Here is an 18853-nt window from a genome sequence, read left to right on the forward strand (position 1 = left end):
TCGAATGTAAGGAAGGAGAAGAACAGATCTAAATCCAGAACATGAAAACATTTGGAACATCTTCCCCAAACCCTACCAACGACAACGCCGTTTAAAACAGGATAATGGCGTATGACCTGATAATACCCGTTTGTTCACTTGAATATGATCGATCTAACGTGAAAATTATCAACATAATGTTGCACGCAGTTTAAAGCGGCTGGACGAGAAAGCTTCAGGCCTGGATCTAGGGGAGACAGCAATTTCACTGGGCGCCCAGCCATATTCTTGAAGAAAAAAATCATCCACCGCATGTTGTTTATCGATCATTCATATGATTTTGAAACGCATACGAGTTGTTTCTTGAACATTTTTGAACAAATTCTGAGTTGATTTCAGAACGAATAATAAGTTTTTTCTAATGCATGCATAGTTTACGTGGTGTGTCTGCCAGGGAAATCCCTTCGCGTGTAGAAATAAAAATAAGGGGATGGTGCTATACGAGCTGAGCCGAATAAACCCGAACGGATGAATGCCGATCACGGTTTGTTTATGTGGTTGATTGGGTGTGCGAATGATCAGCGTTGTTATTATTACCAGAGAAATTCATAAAGTCAGACTATCAGGTTGGAAAGATCACATATTATGTTCTGGGTGTATCCAAGAAAAGGAAATTTTGACAGAAAGTGTTTGCCAAATCGCTACATTACCAGTTGTTACTGCCGGTTAGCAGCCGCATTAAGTTCTGTTCTCGACAAAGTGCGGGAAACGCGTCGTACGAACACGCAATGACACCTAACCGGCGAATAAAAGCGGGATAACTGAACCTGTGCTGCTGGCAGGGTTACTGAAATTAACCAGAGATTAAGTTTAGACAGTGGCAGCAATAGTTGCGATGAAAAGATTGTGTGTTAGAACAAGGAAGGAGAAGAAACGGGGACACCTCACAAATTATAAGGAAGAATTTGACGATTCCAAAACTGTATGAAAAATTCGGTACTACTACTTGTCGATCTCATGCTTGAGGAAGTGGAGTGTATGAACGAAATGTGAAACTATTTCTTAATATAAGACTTTTTGCTTGTAGTAGGCCATAATAGCCATTTGATATTAGTACTTCGTGAGTCATCTTCTGCTGTGTTATTTATTTAAATAAAGTACACAGAAATGACCATTTATGCAAAAACAGTGTCACTTATCAGGTGTGTTACAAATGCTGCAATATAAGAAAGGCCCATTTCCTTTTATTTAGCAGACAGTGGGAAAATAGATGTAATCAAATCGAGAAACCACACCGGTCTTGGGTAATATTTGTATTAACACAGCTTTTTCAGTATCAGACAGCAATACTTTCATTTTTCATGTAGCAAAACATTTGACGGACTTTGATGTGGTAATGGATTGTTTCACAAATATGCAATCACGGAGTGAAAAGCTGTAGCGAGATTAGTGACAAAAAAAGTGCCGGGACATTCGGATTGAAGAAATGTGCACTGTCTTGATGGTCTCTTGTTTTTACTGGTTTTATATTTCCTATATTTAACTTTGTGTGACATTAATGAGAAAGTTATTAACAAGTAGATTGTCTGCAGATGAATGCTCTCATTTTCCGTCTTGTAAAGTCATCAGAGGACCAAAACGAATTGTAAAATGATTCAGATAAGATATCTGTATGGTGCGAAAAGTGGCAGTTGACCCTGAGTAAAGAAAAGTATGAAGTAACTCACATGAGTACTAAGAGAAATCAGTTAAATTTCTGGGGTCATAAATCACTCAAATCTGAAGGCTGTAAATTCAACTAAATACCGAGGGATTACAATAACAAATAACCTAAATTGGAACGATGACGTAGATAATATTGTCGGTAGAGCAAACCAAAGACTGCGATTCATCGGCAGAACACTTAGAAGGTGCAACAGGTCTACTAAAGAGACTGCTTACAACACGCTTGTCCGCCCTATTCTGGAGTATTGTTGTGCGGTGTGGGATCCGCATCAGGTGGGACTGACAGATGACATCGAAAAAGTGCAAAGAAGGGCAGCTCGTTTTGTGTTACCTTGAAGTGGAGGAGATAGTGCCACAGACATGATACGTGAATTGGAGTATTAAACATTAGAACAAGGGAGATCTTCTCATGAAATTTCTATCACCAGTTTTCTCCTCCGATTGCGACATCATTCATTTGACACCCACCTACATAGGTAGAACTGATCATCACGATAAAATAAGATACATCAGGACTTGCACAGAAAACTTTAAGTTCTCGTTTTCCCCGCGCGCCATTCGAGAGTGGAACGGTAGAGAGACAGCTTGAAGGTGGCCCATTGCACCCTCTGCCAGGCAATGTAGTGCGATTCGCAGAGTAACCACGTAGATGTAGGCAACAAAGAGTGCAAATTTTCTGAAGAATTCTTATTCTCCATGTCACAAATAACGCAACCAAGTATTAATTGGGAGATTTTTTTTAAGAGGGTTAGGATGTCAAATCGGTCGACTGCGAGCAGGAGAGGCACCGCAGGACTTTTCAACTTCCACTGACCTGAACATACTCTTGATGGCTTCCAATACAAAATATACACATTTGAACTGCATAGAACGAAAGACAGCGTCGTGCGAGAGAAGACTGCTGTGTGAAGAGGCGTGGCACTGCACTTTGGCAGACTTAAGACCGAATAACAAGCCTTACATATCCTCTAACGTATATGTTTCATATTTCGAACTCATCAGAAAGATGCGCGCTGAAAAATGAACACATGTTGAAACCTTCCCGTCTCCTCTATGCCTCTTTTGTTAATGATAACCTTCCCTTTTACGATAACCTATGTAACCTTCCCTTAGGATTTCTGCCTCTTGCTTAATAATAACAAATGAAATTTTCCCTTTGAAATTTGTTCTCTTTCTCAATCTTCGCATACAAATTTAATTGCTGCTTATTAAAAGTGATTTTCTGATTATTTCGACGAAACATAGAATGTGTCGTCGTCGTGGTCCTCAGTCATTAGCTGCAATAACCCAAAACTGTTCCTTACCTTTTTTACTGTTACTGGATCGCCATCTGATTCCTACATCGAACTGCGACATGAATATACTTTTTCCGTTTTACCATACTCTATTAGCTGTTGGTGGCCTGTCATAGTAAGTGGCTGTATTTATTACCAAAGCTGACGTTATTCTTTAATAGCAAAGCTGACGTTATTCTATAATTAATTTGACTGAAGTTACGTAATTCATAGTTACACTTTTTCTTGACAACAATAAAATTATTGCAAAGTTTTATGTTAATAGTTTTTGGTATGGATTGTAATCAGTAATGCAACATTGCTGGCAAAAATTAATTATATTCCGAAAATGCTTCAAATATTTACTGTTGGTAATGAAATGATTTTACAAACGTTCAAATGGGACTTACTTTTTACAATAATCTTAACAACTAGCATTGCGCAATCATACCTTCAGTAGTCTTGAGTTTCGCAAAGAATTAATTCAATAATATTAGTTCCTCTTATAATAATAGTTAGCTGATGTCTCTGTACATCTGTTTATAATCTCTTGTAAATCGTAGCTGGTGGCTGGCAGGCATACTACTCCTCTCAACCTCTCGCTTCAGACCTGCTACCGACTCGATTCACTTCTCGCTTACTACTGACTTCCTACGAACGCTAAAGTGCGGTCTCTCCTGCCAACAATGCTTTCTGGAGCAGACAATCCCTGCTACCAATACAAAATGTATCAATGCGCGGTCTTTCCCGCTCTTTTCTTAAAATTTATCCATACGCCGTTTCTCCCGCCCTTTTTAAAATTATATCAACAATACTTTGATGCAGATATTCCCTGCTACCACAATTATTTCCAACATGACAAATATTAATTATTCCTACTTAATCCTATTAATAAAATATAAACATCTTTCATAAACTGTGATTTGACAATAGACAATAGAAATATACACGTCTTACAATGTTTCAAAAATCGATTTTTTTTTAATTTTTTGTGTCCTATCGCAAACAGACGATGGGTTGGGGGAAGGGTAGATGCCACTATCAAGTTTTTGCTCCAGTTGGGAAATATCGTCGACCTGGGTCTGGTAAACAAAAACAAGAAACGAGTGCAGTACAAGACGAATGAGCCGCTACGTCCTTGCAGCTCTCGTCATGTTGCACGGCTGCGAACTGGAACTGCCTCTCCGGTGCACTGCGGACGCGTCCGCCTTATCGGTGTGACGTAGGAAGAAGTCGATTTAAGGAAGGCGAGGCCCCCCATATCGCTAGCGAACCACTGCCCCAGACCGCTAACAGTCGCTATCAACGTTTATTTATTTATTTTTTCGTGAGAAGTAATTACCCACCAGTGCAGTTGAGCAACAAACAAACAGCGTAAGTGCGGCCCAACGATGTGTTGACTGTTCTTCCAAGAACGGGTCTGCGGAGGAGGAAAAGGATGTACAGAGGCCCTCTGTTTGCATAATTTATGAAATGTTCAATGCACAGGTTCACGTAAAATTATTTCACCGTTTTACTTATACAATCTGTATCTGAAAGAATAATCCGATTTGGAAAGTCTACATTTTTGAATATTGACCCTATGACTTACCTTAGAAGGTAGGTCAAGGACAGACAAATCTACGTTTCTAGCATTTGTAGACTTAGAGAAAGCTTTAGACAGTGCTGCTGGAATTCTCTCCTTCAAATTTTGAAGGTGGCAGGGCCAAATACAGGGAACGAAAGGCTATTTTCAATTTTTACAGAAACCAGATGGCAGTTATAAGAGTTAAGGGGCATAAAAGGAAAGCAATAGTTTGGGAAGGGAGTGAGACAGGGCTGTAGCCTGTCCCTGATGTTATTCAATCTTTATATTGAGCAAGTAGTAAAGGAGAGAAAAGAAAAATTTGGAGTTGGAATTAAAATCCATGGAGCAGAGATAAAAACTTCGCGGTTTGCCAATGACATTGCAATTCTCTCAGAGACAGTAAAGGACATGGAAGAGTATTTTAACGGAATGGACAGTGTCTTGAAAGGAGGAAAAGCAAAACGAGGATAATTGAATGTTGTCGAATTGAATCAGATGATGTTGAGGGAATTAGACTAGGAATGAGACACAAAGCACTAGATGTGTATTGCTATTTGGGGAGTAAAATAACTCATGATGGTAGAAGTCGAGAGTATGTAAAATGCAGACTGCCTGTGGCAAGGAAAGCGTTTCTGAAGAAGAGAAATTTGTTAACATCGAGTATAGATTTAAGAGTCAGGAAGTCTTTTATGAAAGTGTTTGTGTGGAGTGTAGTCATATATGGTAGTGATGGCTCTGAGCACTATGGGACTTAACATCTGAGGTCATCAGTCCCCTAGAACTTAGAACTACTTAAACGTAACTAACCTAAGGACATCACACACATCCATGCCCGAGGCAGGATTCGAACCTGCGACCTTTGCGGTCACGGGGTTCCAAACTGAAGCGCCTAGAACCGCACGGTCACACCGGCCGGCTATGGTAGTGAAACATGGGCGATAATTAGTTTAGACAAGAACAGAATAGAAGCTTTGGAAATGTGGTGCTACAGAAGAATGCTGAAGATTAGATGGGTAGATCACGTAACTAATAAGGAGGTACTGAACACAATTGGGAATTTGTGGCACAACTTGACTAGAAGAGGAGATCGTTCGGTAGGACCTGTTCTGAGGCATCAAGGGATTACCAGTTTAGTGTTGGAGGGCAGCGTGGAGGGCAAAAACCATAGAGGATAACCAAGACATGAATACACTAAACAGATTCATAAGGATGTATTTCGCAGTTGTTACTTGAAGAAGCTTGTGCAGTGTAGAGCAGAATGGAGGGTTGCATCCAACCAGTCTCTGAAGGCCACAAGAAGAACAACATTTTTGAAACTAATATACATATGCGAGGGTCGTTCAATGAGTAACGCCCCACGTTATTTGTCTCAGAACATACTTATTGTTTGGAGTCAGAGTTTGGTAACAATATACATCAACATGTCTTGTCCATGTCCTATGTTTCTACATAGACTCCATCACGACCAATGGCCATGCGCCAATGTTGTGGAAGAGCATTTATTCCCTGTAGGCGTAGCCGTGTTTTCACTGCACCATTGACACTCTCGTCATCTTCAAAGTACTTTCCCCATAGAGAATCTTCAAGTGGCCCAAAGAGATGGAAGGCCGAGGGTACCACGCCTAGAGTGTAGTATGGATGATGCAATGGTGTCCAACCTATTTGAACAGTTCTCGGGTGTACGACCGGGTAGCGTCGAAATTTCTCTACAGTATTTAGGCAGACGTACACGCTGTCATCTTCAGGTGGCTTCTGACGAATGCTGTGCTGTTCCTCTCGGCGCCGAGAGGAACAGCACAGCATTCATCAGGAACCACCTGAAGATGGCAGCGTGTATGTCTGCCGAAATATTGAGGAGAAATTACGACGCCACCCGGTCGTACACCCGAGAACTGTTCAAACTGGAAATACGCTGGGAAAACTTAAGATTGGATGTCCAACCTAATTTGGCCATGTGTTCCCGGGTTCTCTGTCTTTTGTGCTGGTGTGCTTTGTTGCGTTGGTGAAAGGTTTCTCCTGGATTCTTGTCCGATAGAACACTTCTGAAACGGTTCTTGAGTTTATTCAGAGTCTTTACGTATGCCTCTGAGTTGATGGTTGACCCTCTAAGTATCACATCCCTGAGAATGACGCCATTACAATCCCAGAAGGCTGTCACCATGACTTTTCTGGCAGAGGGCATTGTCCTGAATTTCTTCTTTTGTGGTGAACGAGGGTGATGCCACTCCATGGACTGCCTTGTTGTTTCTGGCGCAAAGTGGCGCACCCAGCCTTCGTCCGCATTAACGATCCGTGACAGAAAGGCCTCTCCGTCGGTCTCAAAACGCTCCAACAATTCAGATGAAAAGACCTTGCTTTGAGTCTTGTGGTCCGCTGTGAGCACTCGTGGAACCCATCGTGAGCGCCTCTTTGACTATCTGAGAGTCTCGATCACTGCAGACGCACTTTCAATGCTGATCGACAACTGTAGAGCCAATTGTCGAGTTGTGATGCGCCGGTCGACACGAATAATGGCATCCGCACGATTCAGCATGTCTGGAGCAGTGGCTGTGGCAGGACGTCCCGAGCGTGGCTGACCATGGAGCTCTGTTTCTGCTTTTCCTGGGGCTCTAACTTTCTTTACCCATCGCCCAGCTGTACTCCTATCAACTGCAGCATCGCCATACACTGCACACCAACGTTTATGGATGTTCACACGGTTTCTTTTTTTGCAGACAATAATTCAATAAAAGCATGCTGAGTCGTATGTAGACGCCATTTAGACGCTGTACTAAGGCTGCGACATCTGCCACAACTTCATCGGCACACTGAACAAACATAAAATGTGGTGCAGCAACAAGGACGTTTGTTTATGTATACTACTGGCTTTTTTAAAAAATGTGGGGCATCACTTACTGAACAACACTGTTACAATGAATATTCTTTTTTGATTAACGGGAAACTCAGAAAGTCTTATTTTCATACCTTTTCATAGGTGTTCATTTTACATCCTTTAGGTGAATGGCATATGTCAATCTGGTATTCAAATTGTTCCACACTACAGCGAGCAAGTCATGAGTTTCGGCTTCCACAGCTGGTGTTATGCGATGTCTCAGTTCATTCATTGATGTTGATAACCGAGGCACATAGAGTCTTTTATAAATGCCCACAAGAAATATCACATACAATCAAGTTCGTTGACCATGTAGGGCCGTAATGTAGGGCTGAATCATACGGTCCATCGCGACCAGTCCATCGTTCGGTGATTCTTTGATTTAAAAATTTCTGCACTTCAAGACGCCAGTGCCCCATCCTGTTGGTAAATGAAGTCGTCTGAATCTGGGGCACGGAAGAACCACATGAAGTTGTACAACATGACAGGAATTCTCCAAAATTTGATGTGTTTTGTGTAGTTTCACAGGAAAAGGTGTACAGTCCATTTTTCTTTGCCGAGAACACTGCTCACTCAAGCACATATCTCGATATGCTTCAGAACTTCCTTTTCCCAGAGTTTGAGACTGTTGAGGATGAAGGGGAGGGATGTTAGAAGTCACTGTGGGAGTTTCTATTATTTCTTTTCATCGGTGGAAACCGGAGAGCCTATCAGAAGTAGATAACAGCCATGTCTGCAGGTATATAAGAAACAATGTTTTCTGATTCAGCAGTAACCAAAAATACCCTGAAGGTGTGGCTTACAACAGGAAAGGAAACGTCGGTAGTTTTATATATATAGACAATGCGGTCGCAAACCCGCAAAAATGTTTTTGAATGTGACCATGGCCGCGAAAGCCTAAGTTTGTAAATGTACCTGAGTACAGGCGTACGTGGAAGGTGGAATTACGACTGCACTGAGTTTGTAATGGAGGTGGATTGAACACGTAGCTTGGTAAACAGATGGCGGATAAGCAAATGAATATAACGGGAAAAAAATCTTGAGGACACCATTACAGAAAGACTAGGAGAAGTAGGAGGAGATGTGATAAGAGATACTATACTGGGATAACAATTTCACAGGTCTGTGGAAGTCTTGAACTCGAAACAATGAACCAAGCGTACACCTACATTACATCTGAATTATTGAGGCGCGTGGAAGAGCCAGATATGACCAAATTATTCCACGTGGTGAGCAGGACAAATGAGACAGGTAAAATATCTTCAGACATCGGAAATAATGCAATAAATGCAATACTAAAGAAAGCAGGTGATGGTGTGAATACTATGGAACCATCAGCATGGCTGCAAGATATGACATGAATTATCTTCTGAAGAGAAGGCCACCTCGGGAAATATCAGTCTGGAGTCCTGAGAAATGCTGGAAAACGTAACTTCAGTAGAGGCAGCGAATCGATTTGAAAGTGCCGGCCGTTTTGTATGCAACGAGCACAAGACGGTAGGTCGATGTCGGGACGTGATAAATTGGCAAAAAGATCCTATCGTTTTTGTACTTGCCTCTATCCGTACGTTGTCTGAAGCTGGTTCATTTGTACATAGGTATCAAAGAGGAATGGTACATTACACGCAGCCACGCATTGCGGTGCAAGGGCGGTGATCGTAACAAGATCCTAACTGACAGCGACACAATAAGAGGACCACACGTTGTCAAAGCCGACAGGAGTTGCTATTGTCAGTTAATACGTACCATTCTCAAAAAGTTTCTCAGAGAAAATAGAGAAGCGGACTGCACAGAGAGCACACTTGGAATCTGACACTTCGCAGTAAAGACGTTTCCCACAGCCGCACTCACGACTGGACACCTCCCGTTGGCCAGCGACCACAGCGATCGGGCAGCAGCTGCCTGGGGCCGTGCAGTGTGCTCAGGCGTCTCGCCGTTTGGCCTCTTGTCAAACGATGCGTAATGTCCAGTCCACCGACGGCGCAATGTGTGGAGGATGAAGAAGAGAGGGCAACACTGCGTTGGAATAAACACCGTGGTTTTTGTTCACATTAAAAAGCATTACTGGGCCCACGATATACACACATAAAAAAAAATTGTGTCACCTCAGTTCCGAGAGTTCCGGAACGTGCACCGAAAATTGGAATATAGATCAACATACACATCATTTCTGCCCTTTTTATTGCTTGTTAAAACGACATATTGCATGAGACCTTCAGGAGGTGGTGGTCAAGATTGCTGCACACACCAGTACTACCAATACCCAGTAGCACGTCCTCTTGCGTTGATGCATGCCTGTATTCGTCTTGGCATATTATCCACAAGATCAAGGCACGGTTGGTCCAGATTGCTTCACTCCTCAACGGAGATTCGGCGTAGATCCCTCAGAGTAGTTAGTAGGTCATGTCGTCTATAAACAGCCCTTTTCAATCCATCCCAGGCGTGTTCGATAGAGTTCAGGTCTGGAGAACATGCTGACCACTCCAATCGAGAGAAGTCGTTATCCTGAAGGAAGTCATTCAGGAGATGTGCAGGATGGGTGCGCGAATTATCATCCATGAAGACGAATCCCTCGCGCGTATGTAGCCGATATGGTTGTGCTGTCGGTCGGAGGATGGCATTCACGTATTGTACAGCCATTGCGGCTCCTTCCATGACCACCAGCGGCGTACGTCAGCCCCACATAATGCCACCCCAAAGTAGTAGTGACCCTCCACCTTGCTGCACTCACTGGACAGTGTATCTATCGCGTTCATTCTGACGGGGTTGCCTCCAAACACATCTCTTACAGTTGTCTGGTTAATGGCATATACGACACTCATCGGTGAAGAGAACGTGATTCCAGTCCCGAGCGGTCCATTCAGCTAGTTGTTGGGCCCATCTGTACTGCGCTTCATGGCGTCGTGGTTACAAAGATGGACCTCACCAAGGACATCAGGAGTCAAGTTGCCCATCATGCAGCCTAACGCGACGTCCTGTGGCTGCACGAAAAGCATATTCAACATGGTGGCGCTTCTGTCAGGGTACCTCCGAGCCAATATAGCGGTAATCCACTGCAGTAGCAGGCCTTCGGCGGCCTGAGTGAGGCATGTCATCGACAGTTCCTATCTCTCTCTGTATCTCCTCCATGTCCGAACAACATCGCTTTGGTTCACTCCAAGATGTCTGGACACTTCTCTTGTTCAGAGCCCTTGCTGGTACAAAGTAACAATGCACACGCGATCGAACCCTGGTATTGACCGTCTAGGCATGGTTTAACTACAGACAAAACGAGCTGTATACCTCCTTCCTGGAGGAATGACTGGAACTAATCGGCTGTCGGACGCCTCCATCTACACTCCTGGAAATTGAAATAAGAACACCGTGAATTCATTGTCCCAGGAAGGGGAAACTTTATTGACACATTCCTGGGGTCAGATACATCACATGATCACACTGACAGAACCACAGGCACATAGACACAGGCAACAGAGCATGCACAATGTCGGCACTAGTACAGTGTATATCCACCTTTCGCAGCAATGCAGGCTGCTATTCTCCCATGGAGACGATCGTAGAGATGCTGGATGTAGTCCTGTGGAACGGCTTGCCATGCCATTTCCACCTGGCGCCTCAGTTGGACCAGCGTTCGTGCTGGACGTGCAGACCGCGTGAGACGACGCTTCATCCAGTCCCAAACATGCTCAATGGGGGACAAATCCGGAGATCTTGCTGGCCAGGGTAGTTGACTTACACCTTCTAGAGCACGTTAGGTGGCACGGGATACATGCGGACGTCCATTGTCCTGTTGGAACAGCAAGTTCCCTTGCCGGTCTAGGAATGGTAGAACGATGGGTTCGATGACGGTTTGGATGTACCGTGCACTATTCAGTGTCCTCTCGACGATCACCAGTGGTGTACGGCCAGTGCAGGAGATCGCTCCCCACACCATGATGCCGGGTGTTGGGCCTGTGTGCCTCGGTCGTATGCAGTCCTGATTGTGGCGCTCACCAGCACGGCGCCAAATACGCATACGACCATCATTGGCACCAAGGCAGAAGCGACTCTCATCGCTGAAGACGACACGTCTCCATTCGTCCCTCCATTCACGCCTGTCGCGACACCACTGGAGGCGGGCTGCACGATGTTGGGGCGTGAGCGGAAGTCGGCCTAACGGTGTGCGGGACCGTAGCCCAGCTTCATGGAGACGGTTGCGAATGGTCCTCGCCGATCCCCCAGGAGCAACAGTGTCCCTAATTTGCTGGGAAGTGGCGGTGCGGTCCCCTACGGCACTGCGTAGGATCCTACGGTCTTGGCGTGCATCCGTGCGTCGCTGCGGTCCGGTCCCAGGTCGACGGGCACGTGCACCTTCCGCCGACCACTGGCGACAACATCGATGTACTGTGGAGACCTCACGCCCCACGTGTTGAGCAATTCGGCGGTACGTCCACCCGGCCTCCCGCATGCCCACTATACGCCCTCGCTCAAAGTCCGTCAACTGCACATACGGTTCACGTCCACGCTGTCGCGGCATGCTACCAGTGTTAAAGACTGCGATGGAGCTCCGTATGCCACGGCAAACTGGCTGACACTGATGGCGGCGGTGCACAAATGCTGCGCAGCTAGCGCCATTCGACGGCCAACACCGCGGTTCCTGGTGTGTCCGCTGTGCCGTGCGTGTGAGCATTGCTTGTACAGCCCTCTCGCAGTGTCCGGAGCAAGTATGGTGGGTCTGACACACCGGTGTCAATGTGTTCTTTTTTCCATTTCCAGGAGTGTATTAGGCGCTGACCATGCATCGTTGTTTACATTTCTGGATGGGTTCGGTGACGTCTCTGAACAGTCAAAGGGACTGTATCTGTGATACGATATCAACAGTGAACGTCTGTTTTCAGGAGTTCTGGGAACCGCGCTGATGCAAAATTGTTTTTGATGTGTGGAGCAGGATGTAGAATCCCAAAGCACCACACAACAATCTCTAGCGTGAAATGCATCCTCCACAGATAGCAGACAGAACGCCCGCCTAATTGCGCCATTAGAGCATTCAACACTAATGGCTGTGATGTTTTGAGTTTATATTTCATACCATTCCTTGATACCATTTCTTCGGGTTATTGGGGGAAACCACATTAAGATGTTGTTTGACAGATTTTTTGGGATTTTGTTTTGGATGCAAGGAATTAATTACAATTTAATCAAATTTTGACAATTTTCATTCATGTTTCGAATAGTTTCTGTGAATTTTTTGAATGATTTCAGCCAAAAATAACAGAGTTATGCTATGATGTCCGCTGAAGGTTGTGAGTAGTGAATTGTGTGTAGCACAGCCATTCCGATTTTCATATAAAATCAAAGGTTTTGGTTTTACATTAATAACATATTTTCTAAGAATATGAACCTCAACGCAAGTGAAAATATTGAAAATTAAAATGTCTGCAGGCGTTGGAACAATTTACTTCGATTTTCACTATTTTTTCTCTAATTATGCAAAGAAAAATACCCTTAAAATATGATATCATCTCACGAATTGTTTCATATAATTTATGGACGTAGTGTTGACGGCAAGTGCGAGGCGCCTCCTGAGGGGGAACAATTTTCTGTCCGGCGTGCGTATCTCGGAGAAGGAGAGAGAAAGGCAACGGAAATGAACACCTCCTGCTGGCAAAGTACGTCGCAGTGAGAATGGAGTGGACTGAGCCTGGGAATGAGCAGCATCTGATGTGGCGCACAGGGCTTTTTGCTAGTAAGCGATTCCAGGTTCCCTGTTCCGCGATCGCTTATCTCAGTCTCTGCAGTTTCAGTGTTCGTGCAATGATTGGAAGGAGCGACCGTATTTCCGGTGAAACATTTTAGAAATACCGAATGCATCACTTTGCATTATGGTGTCAGAATGGTCACTGGGTGACAGGATACGCGATATGAATTCACTTACAGCCTTTGCGTAAGAGCAAGAATTCTTAGTGTTTCGGCTAAGATCACATGGGAGAAATATTTCGAACGTCAGACCTATGCAAGGGTTATCGTTGTCGGTGCGGAGGCGGGAGGGGGAAGGAGTGGGGGAGGGAGGGGGTCTCGAGGAAAACTGCGGACAGAGTGGGTGGGAGGCGGCAGGCCAGTCCATGACAAGAGGCGAGTCCCGCTGCCGACCACCACAGCTCTGGCTGCCGCGGCTTCCGACGTGTCTGGTGAGTCTCCACGTACTCCTTCCACAACGTAAAGTATATACTGTGCGTGTAACTTCCCTCAATTTGACATTCTTGTGTTCTCAGTGTTGTCCACACTGAAAAGTGCCGGCTATGAAAATGGGGAAAACTAAAGTGAGACCGAGATGTTTCTCTCTTTTCTAAATTACTTTCCGCGACCTGTAGCGCGACAGTTCATATTAAGAACTCCCGTATTGGCTAACGTTAGCTTTGAAAGTTACTATTGCTTCTTACAGCACAATTTATGTATTGGTGCTACTAGCAGTGGTTCTTGAACGAAAGTTGCTTTTATGTAAACTTTGAAACTTCCCCTTTTTAACAATTTATACAGGACTGTGCTTAACCTGACACACAATATTTTGTTAGCGCAACGCAATCTGACTTTCAAAATTCCCTACAAAAGAATGGCCCTGACTAACATTAAACTATACCTTTCACAAATCACTTACCTCACAAAAATCTTCGCTGCTCAAGCTATTGCAATACAGCGAGCGCCACTACTGCCAGCTAAATAAAAGATTCAAACTATGGAAGGCACTAACTACTGATATGGATAGTTAGCAAATGAAAGATATTAATAGAGAACAAACAATGTATTTACCTTGATATCATCATGTATAAATATAGAAGTTCATGACAAATTACAAATCTCCGCCATCTCTCTCCCCACATCCACCACTGCTGGCGGCTCACCTCCAACTGCGCAACGCTACGCGCTGTTCACATTCAGCTGCCTAACACTACAATGGCGAGTATTACAACAATGCAAAGCATCCACAGACTGCACACAGCACAGCCAGTGATTTTCATATTGAGCGCTACGTAACGTTGCCAATAAGAAAACATAAACAGCCTACTTACATAGAGAAAACATAAACAGCCTGCTTACAACTTGTCGGATCCAAATGACAACTGAAGCAGGCGAGAGTTCCGGAATGAAACTCTCACTCTACAGCGGAGTGTGCGCTGATACGAAACTTCCTGGGAGATCAAAACTGTCTGCTTAACCGAGACTCGAACTCGGTACCTTTGCCTTTTGCGGGCAAGTAGGAAGGTAGGAAACGAGGTACTGACGGAAGTGAAGCTGTAAGGAGGGGTCGTGAGTCGTGTTTAGGTAGCTCAGTCGGTAGAGCACTTTAAAGTCAAAGGTCCGAGTTCGAGTCTCGGTCCAGCACACAGTTTTAATCTGCAAGGACGTTCCAGAAATAAACCTATTGCTGCCTTCTCGGGTTTGTTACCACTTTGAATAAGTAAGCAGCCTTGCTATGGCAGAGATTGACATGATAGTACGTCGATCACACATGTTAACCAGGTTTTTGTTTTCTCCACACATTCCCCATCCACAAAATTAGTAGAAATTGGCCCTTAGCTCAGGTACTGGGTACGATCTTGGTAACAGCAGTTACAGCTGCATGGTATGCTACTTGGCGACTACGATAGATCGACCATTACCGGTAGAAGGCAAGGAAGGACTGAAAACTGTACCTCTGAATGTTGACAAACTGAGGAACGAATGCGGTAATATGCCCACATGAGTGTGTTGCACTATATCCAGAACATTCCTGATCACCCTGCCATGCATGTGTTGAACACGTATGTAAGAATACTTAGCATTTGTGTGTTGTTGTTGTAGTAATGACGTTCGTAGTAGTAGTAGTAGTAATAGTAATAGTCTTTAATTAGTAGATCACTTTTTACAGGCATACTGGACACGTCTTGATATTACAATTTAGGAACGATAAATTACTGTAAGTCACATAAAGAGACATTTGCAGGCTTATAGGTCTAGAATGGCAAGAGTGCGACAAATAGTTAGCTGTGACCTTATAGTAGGAATAAACCTAGCATTTAGCGGATATGATTTAGGGATACCACGAAAATCTAAATTAGATGAGTAGATGAAGAGTAGAGCATCCACCATCCCGAATACAAGGCCAGTCTGTTTAAGACAGTGCTACCTCATTCGCTTTATCTCTTGCGTACAATATTTCAAGTGGCAGGGAGCTAGGTTGGAACGGTAAGGTGCTGGAGCCCAAATGAAACAGTCTATTACACAATACGAATTCATCAAACAAACTCGATAACTTGAAAAATTACAGAGGTCCGTGTTTAATGAATTTTGCATGTTATATGAGCCACAGCCTATGAAACGTTAACAAAATTTAACTGTATTTTTACTCTAAGGCCGTCTAGCAACACTACTCACACTTCACAGATCAACAACAGCGGTTGCTTCGAACTTAACACCGAGTGACGCATTCAGTTAAATTCAAACAGAATGAAATAACAGGTCAAAAAATGAAAGAATCAATAAGTGAAATTAAATGTATATCAGGCTTGTAGTCAAATAAATTCTTAGTACACTAACCAAAGGCAAAAGGTTTACTAGTTACATAGACAACAAAACCAAAATATCTTCATGAACAATATGGAGACGCTCTATACAAGCAAAATCTGAAATAAGGGCTTCTTATACTCATTAGGTTTTCCAACACAATTGTTCAAGGAATCTGACATGATTTAAAATTTACAGTCCTCGCTCCGAGAGACAGTTTGAAGTTACAAATCAGTACCGAAAATCATGATAAGCCACTCAGTTCAAACCGGCGACCTATTGGCTCAATCTATTATTTAACACATCAAACGGGCACACTAAAAGGCGCCTAGTCTCTACAGTAATTAATCTTGCACCCAAAACACAAGGAAACAGTGTGCTAATGTAGAGATTAAGATAGTGGACCAACAATTATACCTGTTCTCACACACGCCAGCACTCCGTGGAACAAATTTTTACGCTCTCTCGGATTCAGGAACTTAGGTGACCAAACATCCTCCCCAAGGTAATGGTCTACCTTGGTCGTTTTAAAACAACTTCGTCGTAACTGAAACGTGTTGTTGTTGTGGTCATCAGTACAAAGATCGGTCTGTTGCAGCTCTCCATGCTACTCTATCCGGTGCAAGGTTCTTCATCTCCAAGTATCTACTGCATCTAACATCTGCTTAGTGTATTCATCTCTTGGTCTCCCTCTAAGATTTTTACCCTCCACGCTGTACTCCAATACTAAATTCATGATCCCTTGATGCCTCTGAAGATGTCTTACCATCGATCCCTTCTGCTAGTCTAGTTATGCCACAAATTCCTCTTCTCCCCAATTGTATTCAGTACTTCCTCATTAGTTACATGATGTACCCATCTAATCTTCAGCATTCTTCTGTAGGACCGCATTTCGAAAGCTTCTATTCTCTGTTTGCATAAACTATTTATCGTCCATGTTTCGCTTTCATACATGGCTACGCTTTATACAAATACTTTCAGAAACGACTTCCTGACACTTAAGTCTATACTCGGTGTTAACAAATTTCTCTTCTTCAGAAAGGCTTTCCTTGCCATTGCCAGTCTACATTTTATATCCTCTCTACTTCGACCATTATCAGTTATTTTGCTCCCGAAATAGCAAAACTCCTTTACTACTTTAAGTGTCTCATTTCCTACTATAATTCCCTCAGCATCAAGTCATTTAATTCAACTACATTCCATTATCCTCGTTTTGCTTTTCTTGATGTTTATCCTATATCATCCTTTGAGGACACTGTCCATACAGTCCAACTGCTCTTGCAGGTCCTCTGCTGACTCACACAGAACTACAATGTTATCAGCAAACGTCAAAGTTTTTATTTCTTCACCATGGTTTTTAATTCCTACTCCAAATTTATCTTTTGTTTTCTTTACTGCTTGCTCAATGGTACATAGGGGACAGGCTACAACCCTGTCTCACTTCTTTCCCAACCACTCCTTGCCTTTCATGCCCCTCAACTCATATAACCGCTAACTGGTTTCTACAAAAATTGTAAATAGCCTTTCGCTCCCAGTATTTGACAACTGCTACCATCAGAATTTGAAAGAGACTTCCAGTCAACATTGTCAAAAGCTTTCTCTAAGTCTACAAATGCTAGGAATGTAGGTTTGCCGTTCCTTAGTCTAAGATAAATCGTTGGGTCAGAATTGCCTCACGTGTTCCAACATTTCTACGGAATCCTAACTGATTTTCCCCGAGGTCGACTTCACCAGTTTTTCCGTTCGTCTGTAAAGAGTTCGTCTCAGTATTTTGCAGCCGTGAAATATTAAACTGATAGTTCCGTTATTTTGACACGTGTCAACACCTGCTTTCTTTGGGATTGGAATGGAATTATTACATTCCTTTTGAAGTCTGAGGGTTCTTCACGTGTTTCATACATCTTGCTCACCAGATGGTAGAGTTTTGTCAGGGCTGGCTCACCCAAGGCTGTCAGTAGTTCTAATGGCATGTTGTCTACTCCAGGGGCCTTGATTCGACGTAGGTTTTTCAGTGCTCTGTCAAGTTCTTCATGCAGTATCATATCTCCCATTTCATATTCATTTACGTCCTTTTCCATTTCAGTAATAATGCCCTCAAGTACATCGCCCTTGTGTAGACGCTCTACATAGTCTCGCCACTTCTCGACCTTGCCTTCTTTGCTTAGAATTGATTTCGATTTGAGCTCTTGATATTCATTCAGATTCACCTTTTCTCCAAAGGTCTCTTTAATTTTCCTGTAGGCGGTATCTATCTTACCCCTAGTAATGTATACCTCTAAATCCTCACATTTGTCCTGTAGCCATCACTGCTTAGCCATTTTTCACTTCTTGTTCTGGTGTTAGTAGCTTGCTCATTCTGTATAAGAAATAGTAGTATTTAATAATAGTGATGCTGTCACTGTTAATTGGTAATATTTACTGGCAAAATAAAACCTAACACTAGATTGCGTACTTACAGCTATCCTGTGTGGCCGTTTTTCAGTACGACTTAAAAAGAGAGAAAGATTATTAATTGATCACCGATGCGTCGGTTCTCGATTGTGTTCAGGAGACGTACTGATTGATGACGCCGAGGGTTTTCTTAATTAACCTTTGGACCTGGATTGCCTTCACGCTATCAGAATCTTCGATGAAAATACCTAAGGGACCTATGTGAATATAAAAATAGAAATGAAAGCAAATTGGTCGACTTTCGTGAGAGAAAGATTAACAGATCGGAAGTTGAACACATTAGTGGTCTCCCAAATACAATCGAGACACTGCGATAAAGAGCGAACCTGTACAAAGCAAATATACAATTTGAACATCATTTTTGGTTAGTGAAAGAAAAAGTAGGAAGAAAATTACTCCATCGTAAAATATTAATATATCTTGAACAAATTGACTTTAAACTTCTAGACACTGACAAGTACAGAATAA

Source organism: Schistocerca americana, chromosome 11 (assembly GCF_021461395.2).
Source record: "Schistocerca americana isolate TAMUIC-IGC-003095 chromosome 11, iqSchAmer2.1, whole genome shotgun sequence".
Classification (NCBI taxonomy): domain Eukaryota; kingdom Metazoa; phylum Arthropoda; class Insecta; order Orthoptera; family Acrididae; genus Schistocerca; species Schistocerca americana.